We start from the raw sequence: 17,156 nt of genomic DNA, 5'->3' as shown, positions 1-17,156 counted from the left end.
GCAGGGAAAGTTAACCCCAAATTGGGAAGGCCCTTACCGAATATATGAGGAAGTAAGAGACGGCACCTACCGCCTGGAAGAACCAGACGGCAGGAAGCTGCCTAGGACTTGGAATGTAGATAACTTGAAAAAGTACTACTTCTAAGTACGAATGTAAATACCTCAAATTTTGTCATTTAAAAATTTGTTTAATGAGAATATGCCTTCATTTCCAGCTTGTCTTTTCTTATTATTAGTGGCGCCTGTATAAAATACAGACGGCCAATGCATTTGGATGGCGTCTGTCCCAACAGCAGACGTCCCAATCCCTCTGAAGAAGCCGACTGCTTTAAAACAGTCGTTTCTGCGAAATTCTTTAAATTTACGCCAACACTTAACTAATATTTGCTTAACTCTTTAGAAGGCCTAAGGCCAGATAAGATCATTTTGAGGCCAATAGCCGGATATTAGGAAAAACACATAGTCACAATAGAGGCCGAATGGTCACAGTCTGCTCCAACATGCGTATGACCGTCTGCTCCAACATGAGTCAGATAACCGACGACGTCCATTCGGGCAAATTCTTCGAGGAGAAGCATCTCCCATTTGGGTGGCACATTGCTCTACAAATACACTAAGCGGCCCTACCGAATGCTAAGGCAGCATTAGCAGTCGTTTGATTTAATCGAAAGTGAAATCTAAAAGGCCAGAAATTTTCTAACTGTTCTAGCACAGTCGGAAAAGGGTCACTGTTTCATAAGTAGAGTCTATTGAGGCATTAGGCCGGATGCGCCTATTTTTGCTGTAGTGCAAGACAGGCGGAAAATTTTTACTGATTTACAAGACAACTAATGAGGCCCTTGGCCAGATACGCCTGTTTTTGCCCAAACGCAGGACAGGCGGACTATTACTTATCAAGAAAACAAGCTAAAATACTTAAAAGATTAAAAAGAGACTTGTGGGTCGAATGCGCCTGTTCTTTGCTCTTGGGCAAGACAGACGGATTATTCTAAAGTAAAATTAAGACTAAGTTAAAACTTAGAACCTTATCTCGTCGAGGACTAAGGCCGAATGCGCCTGCTTTTAGTTCTTGGAACAAAACAGGCGAGGGATTTCTTTTTAGCAAATTTGCTAAGTCAAAAATATTGTATTTCGCTTGAGCCAATGGCTGAATGAAAATAATTATTCATTCGCTCCTAATGGCCGTCTGTCGCGTGGTTTGGGGAATTCACCATAGTGATTGATTGACTTAGAAACCATGTATACTCTTCTAAGTATCAATAATTTCTAAGTCAATCAATCCACTCAACCGAAACAACTCGACATCTGTCTAGGGGCAAGAACATTCGCATGCTATACAGGTTATAATACTTAGCCAAAAAACATGCAATGAAAATTTTTTAAAGAGCAACAATATGAATAACTTCAGCCAAATGGCCGAATGATTTTAAATTAAAAAGGCCCAATCGCCATCAGACGATTGGGTAAGATTGTTAGCTGGCAAAGCTAGAGGAATTGTTAAATCACCCGACCCCTCGGTCGGTAAAGATACATGGATACTCGGCACGCAAGCCGGAAGATGAAATGAATGGCCATTCGGCCGCAAAAATAACTACTAAAAAGCTTTAAGGGGCAGAGGGATTGTCAGCATTGGCAGCCGCATCATCAGTTGCCGGCTGCTCTTCATTGTCATCACCATCCTCTTCCCCGTCTTCATCCCCGAAGGAACCTGAAGAGGAGTCGGCCTCTTCACCATCCGCATCCTCCTCTTTAGCCCGACAAAGGAGTTCAGCATTGTAATCCTCGTTTGCCTGATCAAACTTGGATTTCCAGATGCCAAAATCAGCACCCGGCTGTACCGCCTCCCATGTCGCCCGCGTGATGGATTCGTAGTCTTCCATCATTTGTTTGACAAGGGCCTGTTTCTCCTCCTCGGCCCGAGACTGGAACTTGGCCTTCAGCTGCTGCTCCTGGTTTGCCAGGCGCCCCTCCAGGCGGCTAACCCGCTCCTTGGCCCTCTCGGCCTCTTTCTTGGCCTCTTGAAGAGGCTCAAGTTTTTCCTTAAGGCCTTTAACTTCGGCCTTAAGATCATTGACTTTGGAGCGGGCCGAATCCAGGTCCTTCTTCACCTGCAGGTTGGCGTCCGCCTGGGAATACATCATATCAAGGGTCAGAAGCTCATTCTGAGCAATTTCAAATTGAGCTCGGTCTAAGGCGGACTCGGCTCGAGCTTTAGTGGCTGTTACCTCTTTTGATTTTTCCAGGATTGGTCGTCTGAGCCCTTGGACGCGCAGCATGGCCTGGAAATAAGAAAAGACCGAATGGTCAAAACCAGTCGGATATGTGTTAAATGTTAAGGGAAATTTAGCTAACTCTTTTACCTCGCAGAGGTTCCCCAAGATGGAATCCAAGTTAAGGGTGCCGACTCCTCTTACGGACGCCTTGTCCTCAGGATCAAGCGACCATAGCATCTCCTTGGACATCTGGACAAAGGTCGGCCTTTGTGGGGGGGCTGCAAAATTATAAGTTAGTCAAGTTCCAAGAAGCAACATTAAGCATTGAGGTTGAATAAAGATGCGGCCCATCCCGTCCGGCTGGGCCTCCTCCTCCTTCTCCTTCCCCTGACGTCTCCTCTCTCCTGCTGAGCCGATAGCAGTGCTGGGTTGCTTAAAGCCACCCTTTGATGCCTGAGTGGCATCCGGTTTGCTGACCTCCCTGTCAGCTTCGAGAGTAGAGTCGTCCCCTCTTTTGGGCTTGTGAGCGATGTGTTTCCGGTTCTTACCGGATGCACTCACATCACCCGCCCCTGTTTTTTGAATTTTGGGTTGGGGTTGCTTGGAGGGAGAAGGCTTGGTAGAAACGCTCTGCATGAGTAAAAGGAAAGGCGTTAGAAAATCAGGCGGGCAAAATGTAACCTCTATTGAAAAAATATACCAAGTATCATAAAACTACTACCTTGGGGGTACCGGCTGCCTTTTGCTCATCACTCGCCCTGTTGAGGACGTTGGTGCGGTACTTAGCTGCAGAGACAGCAGTCGGCTTCTTCGTTGTCGAGAGCTTTTCCATTGCTTTGTCTGCACCAAAAAGAGGGAGTTAGACTTTATAAACATACACTGAAAACAATTTTAAGTTTACTTAAAGACAGACGGCCGACTACCTCTCGACATCTCAGAACTTAGACCACAAGCGGCCAAGAACACCCCATCTTCTAGCCACTTGTAAAGGGGAATGTAGCTCTGGGGGGACGACTATTTTCTCCCCATGCTCGTTTGTCCGAACGGACACTGTAAATAGACCCCGGTCAAAAATTTCCTCCTGGGCCCGCCTAGGGAGAGGGGGCAAGGCACTCTTGCCAGCCAGGAGGGGCGGATCCTTATTCCACCGATTGTATTTTTGGTTCAGTCGGCTTTTAGGGGAATGGATAATGTAGAAATTAGTTCTCCAGTCCTTCCATTTGTTCTCTTTGCCGACTGCCATCATGTACCCCTTGCAGGTGGTCAAGGTGTACCAGCCTTCGCCGCCCTTGGCAGGCGCTCGGCTGAGATAGTGCATGTGGGCGAATGCCTCAAAGCTGGGATCCACCTCCAGCATTTCACATGCGGCAACGTACCCGATGATATTTATCCATGAATTCGGGACAAGTTGCCAGATACCCAGTTGGTATCCATCCAGTATCCTCTCCACGGCCGGATGGAGAGGGAAGCGTAAGCCAGCCTGAAGGACCGCCTCGTAGCAGCCGAAGGCTTTGTCCTTATAACTGACCAGGGAGGGCCAGGTTATAGTATCCTCCTTGTTGGGGACGGACAAGGAGAAGCCATGCCCCATTACGATCTTGCGCCTGTAATTGGCAAGACCGGATGTCATGGAGGCCCGCTTGCTCTACGGGACATGGTGAAAATAGGGGGCGCGCTCTAAGCGCCTGGAAGCACTCGGCTCCGCCCAGCCTTCCCCCTTTTCTACTGACAAGGACTCCCTTGCAATATCTATCTTTGCTCGGACCTCCTCTGACTTTACAGAGGCGCTATCAGAAGATGACGAGGCCGAATCGTCATCAGAGCTTTCCCCAGAGCTAAGGGACTGCCGGCTAGGGCCAGCAGGGTCCTCCCCTAGACTCTCCTCCGACGCCTGTTCTAAAGGCTCGGCCTGGTACTGACTGTCGGCTTCCCGCGGTATAGAATCACTGGGGGTGCCGCTTGAAGAAGAGGGAGAGTAGTAAGTTGGAGTTTGGGGAAGGTCAGAAGAGGGATTTGGGGGGTGCTCAGAAATCTCACTAGCTGGCACCCTAATGGAGCCGTCTGAATTTGGAGTCTCACTGTCCGAATGGTAAAAGGAACCATCCGGCCTATATCTCCTTGTTGTCTGCTTTGTTCGAGCCATCGTGTCCTGCAGATGCACAAACACTGTCGGATTTGGAGATGTACTTAAAGGAAAGTTCTCGAACGAGCATTCGGCACTCCTAGTTCTAGATTCAGCCATCCCCGGTGACCGGCTGATCGCTAACCTAGGCCGTGCCGTGTACGTTTGGGAAACCATTTGAATAAACGAAAAACACAAGAAAAAAAATAAAAGAAAAGAGCATGCGGTTACCTTAGAAGAAGGTATTTGAGACGCCTGGTTGGCTGAAGCAGTCGGTAAGAAAGGTCGAGTGTCGGATGCTTGACAAAAGTCAGGGTCTTTAAGAGTCTTTGAGAGTCAAAAGTCCAGAGATTCTGCAAGATTCGCAAAGGTGTGAAAACAAAAATGAAGTCAAACCTTCCTATTTATAGAAAGGGGAAACCCTAATTTTTCCCCCCAAAATGTAATTTGAAATTCCCCCAGTCATGTGATGACATCTGTCACAAGCGTGGCAAATGATTTGGGTATTTTACCCGGCCAGGTGGCCCAATCAGAAAGCGCCACGTGTCCTTAGTAAAGGCGCCATTTGGACCTATGAGATGATGACACGTGGAGGGCGGACATTCTCCTGTCCTAAGCAGACTGATGATCCAGCATGGACCATTCAGACGGCGACGCGTGTCACCCAAAAAGATGCCCAAAGGCCTTTTGGGCTCAGTGACACGTGTCACTCAGGCATTGCCTCTGGAATGGCGGCCTTCAAGGGCCCAAATCCTGAGGCGCCGTTTTGCGACGTGACCTAATTCCTAGGTCACCAGATCCTAGGGAGGGCACACTTTCCAAAAGGACCCTATAAATAGAGACATTCTTACATTTATGACAAGAGGGAATACACGCAATACGAGACAATACGTCACTTACTACACAGTTGTCATTTTCAAGAACAGACAGCACTTTACCTGAGCTTGGAATCCGAGCAGATAAACTTTACTTCCGCACGTTTTATTACCGAACGCTTACTAACTTAATCTTCGGAGGCGGACCACCGACCATCCGGCGGTCCGTTTGCTTTGCAGGTACAGGCGTTCTTTGCTGAATCCAGTCTCAGTGTTGTAACTCTCCCAAGGGACAAAAACCCCCGAAACAGTTATCTTTTTAGCTTTCCTTTTTTGACGAATCGGTTTATCAAAAAGTAAGACTTGAACAAAGGTGTTGTCCTTGATTAATCGCCCTTCTCTCCTTGACCAAGTATTGTGGAAAGGGAAATTAGGGATATCGATTGTTAATTATTTGACTCAAACTCTATTCAACATGCAATGGATAGAAGAAGGAAGAATGAATGAAAGTTATTTGACTCAAACTCTATTCAAAAATTAGGAGTAGACTGTACCCCCAACTCAAATGACGGAAAAAACTGACTCAAGCATGAACCTAAGACATGGTCATGGTGATATATACTTAAAGTGTGTGCTAAGACTAGTGAATCTAGTGAGTGTAGGTGACACATTAAGACTCTTGTGTAAGACCATGTGGCTAGACTATGTGACTAGACTCAATTAATGACTTAACGAAGGTACTGTTACTAACAAAATAATAGAATGATTAGCAAACTGTTCAATTAGACACTAGTGATGACTCAAGCAAAATACCAAACTGTCGTCAAAACGACAGGACTGGCGTCGCAATCTGCAGTTTAGCGCCAGACGACAGAGCGAGGCGCTGCACTCCATAGAGTGGCGCTGCAGTCCAAATCGCGGAGCCATTGATGGAACGTTGATCTGGGACTGCTTTTGGTATTATTACTCTAAAGGGTATGCCTAAAGTCGTACTGAGTCAATTATAATTAAATTATTAGACTTTAATTACCCAAATTAATAATTAATTAATTAAGAAAAGTTCTTTTTAGTCATTAATCAGTTTATTTAGTCTTAACACAAGTCAAACAAACGGTTACGAAAAACACATAGAGTATGCACAACAAATAATGCACAATTAGTCAAGTAGGCAAAATATGATGCAATGAGTTCTCAACCTAACTATGGCTCTAGTTCTTTAAAGTTCGGGATATGGGTTGGTCAAAGAGGGTCCATGGTTAATTGTCCAGATGCACCGTGCGGAAGCCTTACCTTTTGAAGGGTTGGTGCGAGTGGATGGGACACCGTGAGTTAAAAACTCGCTTCCATGGTTTGGTGAATTCATCATTCTCGGATGTACCCTTTGTTGCATAGAGCCTTCAATCAGGTAGATGGAGCATGAATTCCCAGAGGGGTTATGTCCATATGTAGAACACATATGGATTTCAGAAAAGTGAGAAAAACTCAATCAGGAAGTAGAATCGAGCAAACAGTGCTAAAAATGGTCAAAATTAGAACACAAATTTCTGGCTCGGTTTTGGAAGAACTTGGCGCTAGCAAACAGAGGCCGGCGCCGCGATTTGGCTCTGTCGCCTGGCGCCAGAGTCAAATCCTCAGCGCTAGACTCTGTTTTCTGACACTAGTTCCTATATGCCTCAGCAGCTTTCTGTGCTCGATAAAATTTTCCAGTTTCGCGCAGCATTATTTCGATCCTAGTTGTGAAAGATATTCTCAAATTTCCTACGTGTAAAAATCCTATGTTTTTAACTCATTACAGATGGTCTTTCCATTTAGATCTTTTTTATGAATATGACAATAATGTTAATCAAAATTACGCACATGAAATATTTAGAACTTTTCGAGTCTCATCCACTCATTCTAAATCATTGCCGAAATAAATTTTAGGAGTCAAAATTACCCAGTGGAGTCGCAAAAAAACTGTAGGGAATATTTCAAGCATTACCCCAAACTTAAACCTCACTGTGATCATACACTAAAGTACGGTGACGTCCAAAGGGAAGGAAGCTAGAGCAAAAGAGTCGCCAACAAGTTTTTTAGGAACTTGTAAACCGTTCACAGGGTGAAGGTTACACCCCTTAACGATTCAGGAGATCGTCAACTCCAATACATCTGGAACCATGACTGGTAGTTCGGGGATGAAGGTAAAAATCCAACCTAAAAAAGATTAAACCTGCCCTAATAATAGGCCTCTACTTTATTCTTATCGTATTCATGTGCGCTTTCTGACTAACATGCAATCAATAGGTTAACCCTAAACCTGTTTATCTATGTTGGTTGAATATTAATGCACAAATAAATCTATTATTGGAGATCACTTGAATTATAATCATATTAACACTAAACAAGATTATTAATTAACTTATTAAGCGTGATTACAAGTACAAAATCCCTTTAAACATGCATAAAAGGTGTGATCAAGCAATAACAATAAATATAATCAAGCAACATAATAATCATCATCATAAATAATAATAATAATAATAATAATAATAATAATAATAATAATAATAATAATAATAATAATAATAATAATAATAATAATAATAATAATAATAATAATAATAATAATAATAATAATAATAATAATAATAATAATAATCATAATCATGTTAAAGCATAATAATAGCAAGATCCTAGGCATGATATTAACAAGATAAATAACAAACCCTAGCATGTCACTAAGAAATAAAGATAAAGGCTTTAACCTTAACATGATACTTATTTGAAAGAAAATAGGAAGCATCGCAGGAATCACAATAAGCATATTTGATATTATAACTTTACCCTAAACATGATGCTAGGAAGACCAAAACACCCTAACATGACACTAGGAATCAAAATAACAATCTAAGCATGATTTCTAAATCATAATATCAATAAAACCGTTAAAGCACTTTCTTGGATGCCTCGTACCTCTTTCTAATTAATAACAAAATACACGCATTAGTAACTTTAGGGAAAATAATAAAACCAAAACAATTAAATCAAATAATTGAAAGAAAGATTTGGGACCAAACCCTCAGAAATTAAAACCTTTCACGTCTAGGGCGAAGGCAACTTCGAACTTGGCTAGGTGTTTCTAGATCTTGTGAATGCGGAATTTTGTATGCAAAAACTAGCTTAGAAAAGAGAGAGAGAGAATTGAGAATTAAAGAAAATTAGTTGTTATTGATAGTTTTTTATGAGAAGAATTGTTGAAGATTCAAAACAGAATTTTAGGAGACTTTTTTTAGAGAAAATCAGTCGGATGTAAAAAACGAATCAGGGTTTCGAAGAGAATAAAACGAATTAGCGCCAGACGCCAGACATTAGCGCCAGACGCTAAGGCTTAGCATCAGACGCCAAGGTTAGCGCCAAGCGCTAATTTTGTCGTCTGGCGCTAGAAAACAATTTCCACGCGTTTTCTTAATTTTGATAAAATTTAGCCGTACGAAGGGCAAAATCGTATTTTCCTTAAAAACACTTCTTTTATTCTGATTAAAACTCTAAAAAGTCAACTAAAGTCAATTTATCAATGCTAATTAAATTAGGAATGAAAAGAATCTTCTAGAAGAATCTAGAAGACTATAATCAATTCTAATTGCATTAGGAATGACAAATCAGTATTAGGCTCTCCTCTAGATCATTGGGCCGCATATAAATATCAAACCGGGCCCAGTTTAGTAATTTGGCCATAACTCCCTCATTATTCATCGGAATTGGGCTTATAATACATCGTTGGAAAGCTCTTTTCGAACCCGAACCAACTACACTATTATTGGACCCTTGCCATGGACCAAACCGAACTGGATTGGCTGTTTTCTTAAAATAGGTTTTCAAAAACAAAAAGAAAGAAAAGAAATAAAAACTATCCGCAACACTAGGCCTTCCACACTTTCACTTCATTCGATTATGATTCGACGTGAAAGGTACTTATCACTGGGTTTGGTTTTGGGGAGACACAAATGGGTGTCTATAGTTATTTAAGGCGGATACCTTGTTAAAATAGGGTTGCAACTGGAAAATTGGTAATGGTCGGTCTGCTCTTGCCGGGTCGGCTAATTGGGTCAATGGACGCATTCCTGAGTTCAAACCTGGAATTTCAGAGACCAATTCTGCAGCTCATTCCGTCAATTTTTTCATCCACCCTCAGTCAATGGGGTGGGATATTACTAAAGTTCACGATTGGTTTGTACCGGAGGATGCCTTGACAATCCTTGCTTTGGAGGCCCCTAATACGACTCAGAAAGACTTTCGTTATTGGGCGGGTACCCTGTCGGGAAGGTATTCAGTGAAAACTGGCTATGCACTTATGCTTCAACAACAACTTTCTCTTGCTTCCACATTGTCTTCTTCAGATTCTTTCTGGAAAGTTCTTTGGTCTCTCCAATTACAACCTAGATGGAAATTGTTCCTATAGAAATTGTTGCCTCAAGCTTTAGCAGTTAAGGTGGAACTCCAGCACAGAGGAGTTCAAGTTCAAGATGTGTCTTGTGATCTCAGTCAGTCGGAATCAGAGGATTCACAGCATCTCTTCCGAATATGCTTTAATGCACGCTCAGTTTGGCGGGGTGGATGCCTTGGTATGTGCTCAGAATTTAATGGAGACATTTCTCTCTCATATTGGATACAAGATTATATCCGACTTTTTATTAGTGATGATGGCCCTTCTAGTGCTCGCTTAGCTTAGGTACCTTCGTCGGTACTCTTTGGAGTTTGTGGTTATGCCGGAATACCAGGATCTTTAGGGATCCTTCTGCTTCCAGGCCCTTTGATTCTTAGTTTGCGGCGATCATAGATGCTCATTCAGTCTTTGTATCCTCGCCTGATGTCGCTTCTTCCCCTAATGTTGTGGGAGGTGACGCAGTAGCCTCAATTCTGCCTGGTTTTTATATAGCTCAGCTTGGTCGGAATACCTATGGGGGTTCGTTAGTTTCCCTACAAATTGATGGCGCTTGGTTCCATGACTCTTAACGTGCGGGGATGGGTTGGTGCTTGGACAATGATGACCCGTTGGATGATCGAATCGCTGATGGAAGTAACTTCGGGGTTTGTACCTCACCTTTGCACGCGGAGGCGTTGGCTTGCTTGTACGGGCTACAATGGGCTTTCGATCGACGACTTCATTCTATCACGGTCTTTACTGATTCATATAATCGTGTTACCCTTCTCTTGGGGGATGGGCGAGGTGACGTGGCTTACCTTTGGCTCAACCTTTATTGTTGTATACACAAGGCGGATCGTCAGATTGTTCATCGAGCTCATCAAATTGTAGGGAAAGCGGCGGTTAATTTTATTCGCTTTACTATTAGTATGTAATCTGTATGCATCCTTTGGTTAAAAAAAAAAAAAAAAAAAAAAAAAAAAAAAAAAAAAAAACTGGGAGCATTTTGTCTGTGAATGAACAGCGGCAAAAATAACCGTTGGAAATGTGAACGTGTAATACGACTGATCCCCACCTGTCATCCTCAACCTATCTTTGGATTCTCAACAACAGTATCACAATCACACCCCCCATTCTCTCATTCTTTACTCTTACTTGTTTCTTCCTTTCTCTCTTTCCCACATTTTCTGCCATCTGCCCATTTATACACTATCTTACCTCATTCCACTCTCTCTCCTTTGTATTAGCAATAAGTACATTATCAATCTTTCAATCTCTCTCACAAATTTTACCAATTTTTATTATCAATTTCTCTAATGATCTCATAATTATTTCCAATGTCAAGTCATTACCACCTCAACTTCATTTCCATCACATTCACCATTATTGTGCTATTAATCTATGTTTCCGCCGGTGTGGCTACCACTAACGGTGGCGACACTACGGAGTTTGACTTCGGAACGTTGACACTTACGAGCTTAAAACTCCTCGGCGACGCTCATTTAAACAATGGGAGCGTTCGTCTCACCCGTGACCTCCCCGTCCCAAACTCCGGTGCCGGGAGGGTGTTTTATTCCCGTCCGGTGAAGTTCCGGCAGGCCGGAACTAATTTTCCGGTGAGTTTTACAACCTTCTTTTCTTTCGCCATTTCAAACCTTAACCCTAGCTCCATTGGTGGTGGACTCGCCTTCATTATATCCCCGGACAACGACTCGAACGGAGCGGCCGGGGGCTTTCTTGGGCTCAGCCAGGGTTCGAACCCGGGGTTCGTTGCGGTTGAGTTTGATACATTAATGGATGTTGAATTTAAGGACATTAATAGTAATCATGTGGGTTTGGATCTTGGTTCAATGGTTTCATCTCATGTAAGTGATTTAGATACAATTAATGTGGATTTAAAGAGTGGTGATCTAATTAATACTTGGATCGACTATTCTGGATTAACTCAGATTCTTAGCATTTCGATTTCATACTCAAATGTTAAACCCAAATTACCACTCCTTTCGTTTAGCTTTGATTTGGATAATTTTGTAAATGATGAGATGTTTGTGGGTTTCACTGGGTCAACTCAGGGGAGCACTGAGACTCACAGTATTGACTGGTGGAGTTTCACCTCCTCTTTCGAGTCGTCATCGACGCCATCGGAGCCTCAGCCATCTCCTCCTTTCACTGCTCTGCAGCCGCCGAGTGGGACCACAACTGTGGCTGTACACGCTCCCCCTCCGGCTATTCCGCCATCGCATTCAAAATCGATTGTGTCAACAAATAAAAACTCTTGTGGCAACCAGCTCTGTAAGCGTAACCCGGCTGCGGTTGCTGGGGTTGTGACAGCAAGTGCTTTTATGTTAGCTTTGTTTGGGGGGATATTATTCTGGTTTTTCTCAAAGAAATCGAAGGTGAAATTACCTAGGAATTCAGCATCCTGTTCTTTAGCAACGGATGTCATTAAAATGCCTAAGGAATTCAGCTACAAGGAGCTTAAAATCGCCACTAAAGGGTTCGATTCAAGTCGGGTTATCGGACATGGCGCCTTTGGGACTGTGTATAAAGGGATATTGCCGGAAACAGGACATGTCGTTGCAGTTAAACGATGTAGTAATAACAATGGAGGGCAAGGGAAGAACGAGTTCTTATCAGAATTGTCAATAATTGGATCACTTAGGCACAGGAATTTAGTTAGACTTCAAGGTTGGTGTCATGAGAAGGAAGAAATATTGTTAGTGTATGATTTAATGCCTAATGGGAGCTTAGATAAGGCATTGTTTGAGTCAAGAATGGTATTATCTTGGCCATATAGAAGGAAAATTTTACTTGGGGTGGCCTCAGCTTTGGCCTATTTACATCAAGAATGTGAGAATTTGGTTGTACATAGGGATGTCAAAACGAGTAATATAATGTTAGATGAAGCTTTCAATGCGAAATTGAGTGATTTTGGGTTAGCTAGGCAGATGGAGCATGATAAGTCCCCGGATGCAACCGTGGCAGCGGGGACAATGGGGGTATTTAGCCCCGGAGTATCTTCTAACAGGGCGAGCCACGGATAAAACTGATGTGTTTAGCTACGGGGCGGTGACTCTTGAGGTGGCGAGTGGCCGGAGACCGATAGAGAAGGAAAAGAATGGGACTAAAGGGCATGGGAATTTGGTGGAATGGGTATGGGGATTGCATACAGAAGGGAGGTTGTTAGAGGCAGTTGATGAAAGGTTGAATGGAGAATTTGATGAACGAGAAATGAGGAGAGTTTTGCTTGTTGGGTTAGCATGTTCTCACCCTGATCCATTGGAACGGCCAACAATGAGAAGTGTGGTACAAATGTTGGTTGGTGAGGCAGAGGTGCCAATTGTCCCTAGAACTAAACCTTCTATGAGTTTTAGTACATCTCAGCTTCTTTTGAACTTGCAAGATAGTGTTTCTGATTGCAATGCTATGCTTACTATCTCCACTTCATCGTCTTCTTCGGAGCGCAACTTGTTCCTACCGGGTGGTGGAACCGCTGAAGGTGGTATTGGTGGTGATGAGCTAGTCTAAAAGATAAAATATTTAATATGTTTACACACCGACGTATTTGTTACATGCGCTGGAAGTCCTGCAACAACGAACCCACCCCTCTAAGATATAGTTTGGGTACCCTATCCAATATTCATATGGGTGAGAATTTTGCCATTGTTGTATAATTATTATAGGGTTTTAGTTTTAATTTGATGACGCTTAGTGACATTGTTTCATCTAATTAATTATAAGTGTATACACAAATAAAGTGTCTCCTAAGGTCAAAATTAATCTTTTTTCCCACAAAAGAAAGGGAAAAAGTATTGTAATACTAATATGCACAAAGTTTCGGACTTTTTTCATTGGGGTACAAAGGGACCCTTAGTTTTGTTGTAATAGATTAACTCATTATTGTAATAATGTAACCAATATTGGCAATGGCCAATGGGTAACAAAGTAGTATTGATGATTAGTCAAATTATCAGTTGCAATTGGAGAAAATTTGTAGAGAAAAATAGTGGGGTCCAACCGTCTAAAGGCGGTTGCTTTCACGTTATCTTTATTACAAAAAAGGGCAAACATTTGGGGTCTAGAAGTTGAGTAGAAGTTTAGCAAAGTTGAGTGACAAAAAGGTGGGCGTATATATTTACTACGTATATTCGCTTTCTTTCAAAGGAGCTTTTCTTTATAATTTTTTTTTTTATCATTAATAATTAGGGATTTTTATCAATGGATTGTCCTTTTTTCACGGGTCTTTCATGGTTTCTTAACGGCTATCTTTTCTTCGGTTATTAGTACCTTTATTTTTCTTTTTAATTGCTAGATCTATCAATTCGAGTAAAAGGGTCGGGTAAGAGCAGGTTGGATCAATTTAGGTTAATGACGTAATCTATGCGGGTCGGGTTCAGGTTGGGTCATGTTTGAGTCGAGTCACGTCGGGTCATACATCTTATCGGGTCGGGTTAAGGTCGGATTAATAACAAGTTGGGTTAAATTCGGGTCGAGTGAACAATAGGTCGGGTTTAATTCGGGTGTTCACGGGTTAGGGTAATTCTTGGGTTCAAGTCGGATTTGATTCAAGTCAATAATTTGCGGGTTAGAATCATATCGGGTCATTCTTGGGTTTGAGTCGGGTTCGGTTTAAGTAAATAATTTGCGGGTTATAATCAGGTCGGGTCACTACCAAGTCGGGTCATTCTAGGGTTCAAGTCGGGTTCGGTTCAAGTCAATAATTTGCGGGTTATAATCAGCTTGGGTCATTTGCAAGTCGGATCATTCTCAAGTTCAATTTGGGTTATATTCAAGTCAATAATTTGTGGGTTACAATTAGGTCGGGCCATATTCAGGTTCAACTTACTATTAATAGATAATTATCATTTTCATCAAGCTAATTATTTCCTTTGACTCTTAACTATAATATATATGTCAACATACTAGGGAACTATAACTTATAATTTAGGAAGATAATTATCTCCTTGGACCATACAACAAATATATACGGAAACTATATTTAACTCTTAAATTTGGGGATGATGCTCCTTTCTTTTGCTGGCCTGGACCGACTTGGTCTCCCTCAAAATGCTTTGATCAATAATAATAAGGTGGTCTAAATTGAATTTAAGGTGATTTGAAATCGGGTCAAGAACAATTTAGGTTGAATTTAAGTCGGGTCAATAATAAGTCGTGTTCATTTCGGGTCAGGTTAGTAACATATCGGGTTGAATTTTTGGGTCGGGTTAGTAATAGGTCGGATAAAATTTGGGTCGGGTCAACAACAAGTTAGGTTGAATTTGGGTCGAGTCAATAACAAGCCGGGTTGAATTTCGAGTCGGGTTTGTAACAGGTCGGGTTGGATTTCGAGTCGGGTTAGTAACAGGTCGGGTTAGGAACGGGTCGAGTTAAATCCAGGTCGTGTTAGTAACAAGTTGGGTTAAATTCGGGTTTTCATGGGTTAAAACGGGTTTGGGTCAATTTCAGTTCAAGTCGAGTTCGGTTCAGGTCAATAATTTACGGGTTACATTTGGGTCGGGTCATCTCCAAGTTGGTTCATGTTCGGGTTTGGGTCTCACACACTCATGTCAACTCGGGTCTAGGGTTGGTTTCAGGTCAGGTTTGGGTCACCATTTTTTCGGGTTCAGATGTGTCGGGTTATAATCGGGTTTGGGCCAGTATTTTGGGTCGGGTTAGCTTTTGACAGCTCTAGTAATTGCAATAAAAGATTTTTTTTTTAATATTTCACAAATATTATACCACCTCCGTTACATATTAGTTGCAACTTTGGAATAATTTATCTTTGACAAATAATACCCAAAGTTGCAGCTAATATGTAACGGAGGTAGTATAATATTTGTTTTGAAAAAGTTAACAATTTTAATTCAGAAAAATTTATCCAAAAAAACCTTTTAAAAGCACCATTTTGCAAAAAAAAAAAAAAAAAAAAAAAAAAAAAAAAAAAGAGAAAAAAAAAACCTTCTAAAAGCTTTTTTGTTAAAAAAAAAACCACCACGTTCATTATTTGCGAGAAGAAACCCAATTTCTTAATTACCCTCTAATTAACTTAATTAGACTCTAATTTCCTCTCATTTCTTCTAATTAACCTCTAACCCACTCAATTACTTAATAATTAGATTACTTTAAAAAAAAACCACCACCCCAACCACCAACCAACCACCCCTTCCCCTTCTTCCTCTCTTTCCCCCTCCCTTGGAAGCAACCCCCTCACCCACCGAACCGCCGCCTGAATCCCAGCACCTCTGGAAACCTACCTCCATCGCCGGTTGACCCTCCCTTTCCCCCTAAATCCCGTTGGCGACCACCTCCCCCTTCGAATTTTTTGCTCTTATTTACTCAAACATGCTCAAATCAAGTTCAAATTAATTTCAATTTGATTCTAAATCACCCTACCATCACATACATATATAATCAAACCCAAAACAAGCATCAATTTCAAGAAAGATGCACAAAATTAAAAACCCTAGAAAAACCCCCCAAATCAATTTTCTAGGGTTTTCAAAATCAAGGAGGTGATTGCTGGACGGTGATTAGGGAGAAAAGAAGGGTTGTCTGGCGGTAGAGGAGATCGCTGAAGATGGGGGATTTGAATAGCGGGTTTGGTGGGGGAGGGGGGTTGATGCCATGGGAGGAAGAAGGAGGAAGGAGGAGGAAAGGGAGGAGAAGGGGAGGGGGTGGTGGTTTACATATATATATATATATATTAGTTAAATTTAATTATTTAATAATTTGGTGAGTTAGAGGTTAATTAGAAGAAATTAGAGTCTAATTAAGTTAATTAGAGGGTAATTAGGGAAATAGGTTTCCTCTCGCAAAAAAAAAAAAAAAAAAAAAAAAATTGAACGTGGTGGTTTTTTTTAAACCAAAAAGCTTTTAAAAGATTTTTTTCCTCAAAATGGTGCTTTTTAAAGGTTTTTTTTTGACAAATTTTCCTTTAATTATCAAAACAATTTGAATTTGCAAAACAATTTTGTGAGACAAAATAGATAGAGGCAAAATTGCCAGAACACCTTGACTATTGTTTGTGTGCCCAAGCAACTTTTTTATTTTTTGACAAGAGCAACTAAAATAAAATTACACTGAGAAAGAAACTAAATTTCTTCGACAACTACATGCTATGAATTGCGCTTGGGAGATTTGATCCCTCCCAACTTTCCATAAAGTGCACATGTCAAAAGAACATCCCACTTTGAGAAGTTCTTATAAAGAACATAAGAGTCTGACTTCCTTTCTATTAGGAGACCTCAACATTTGGACAATAGAAAACGAATCTGTATAAATTGTAATGCATTGGTAGGCTTTTGTCTTTGCCCAATTGATGGCTTTTAAGCAAGCCATCAGTTCCGCATGCAAGGCCGACATAGCCATGCCATACTCCCCTCCTGCATCCAAAAAATTGACCGCATCAAGAGAATAAGCCCATCCAAAACCAGCATGTCCCGTGGTTTTGTCCCATGACCCGTCCACCATAAGTACCACTGCATTGTCTCCTTGCATTGGTGTTGTAGGGAGGTCCCCTTTCCTACCAATGTTCACCCTACAGTAACCTGGCGGTTGATCCCCATTACTAACTAAATGTCGAGAGTTCTCCTTAGGACGACTAT

General features: G+C 41.7%; 1 pseudogene; it reads left to right on the top strand.

The window, feature by feature from the left end:
• The first annotated feature begins 10,686 nt into the window (after positions 1-10,686).
• LOC145613500 (L-type lectin-domain containing receptor kinase VIII.1-like) lies at positions 10,687-14,014 on the top strand (annotated as a pseudogene).
• Positions 14,015-17,156: the final 3,142 nt, after the last annotated feature.

Source organism: Chenopodium album, chromosome 3 (assembly GCF_948465745.1).
Source record: "Chenopodium album chromosome 3, dcCheAlbu1.1, whole genome shotgun sequence".
Lineage (NCBI taxonomy): Eukaryota > Viridiplantae > Streptophyta > Magnoliopsida > Caryophyllales > Amaranthaceae > Chenopodium > Chenopodium album.
This window is presented reverse-complemented; position numbering and strand designations above follow the sequence as displayed.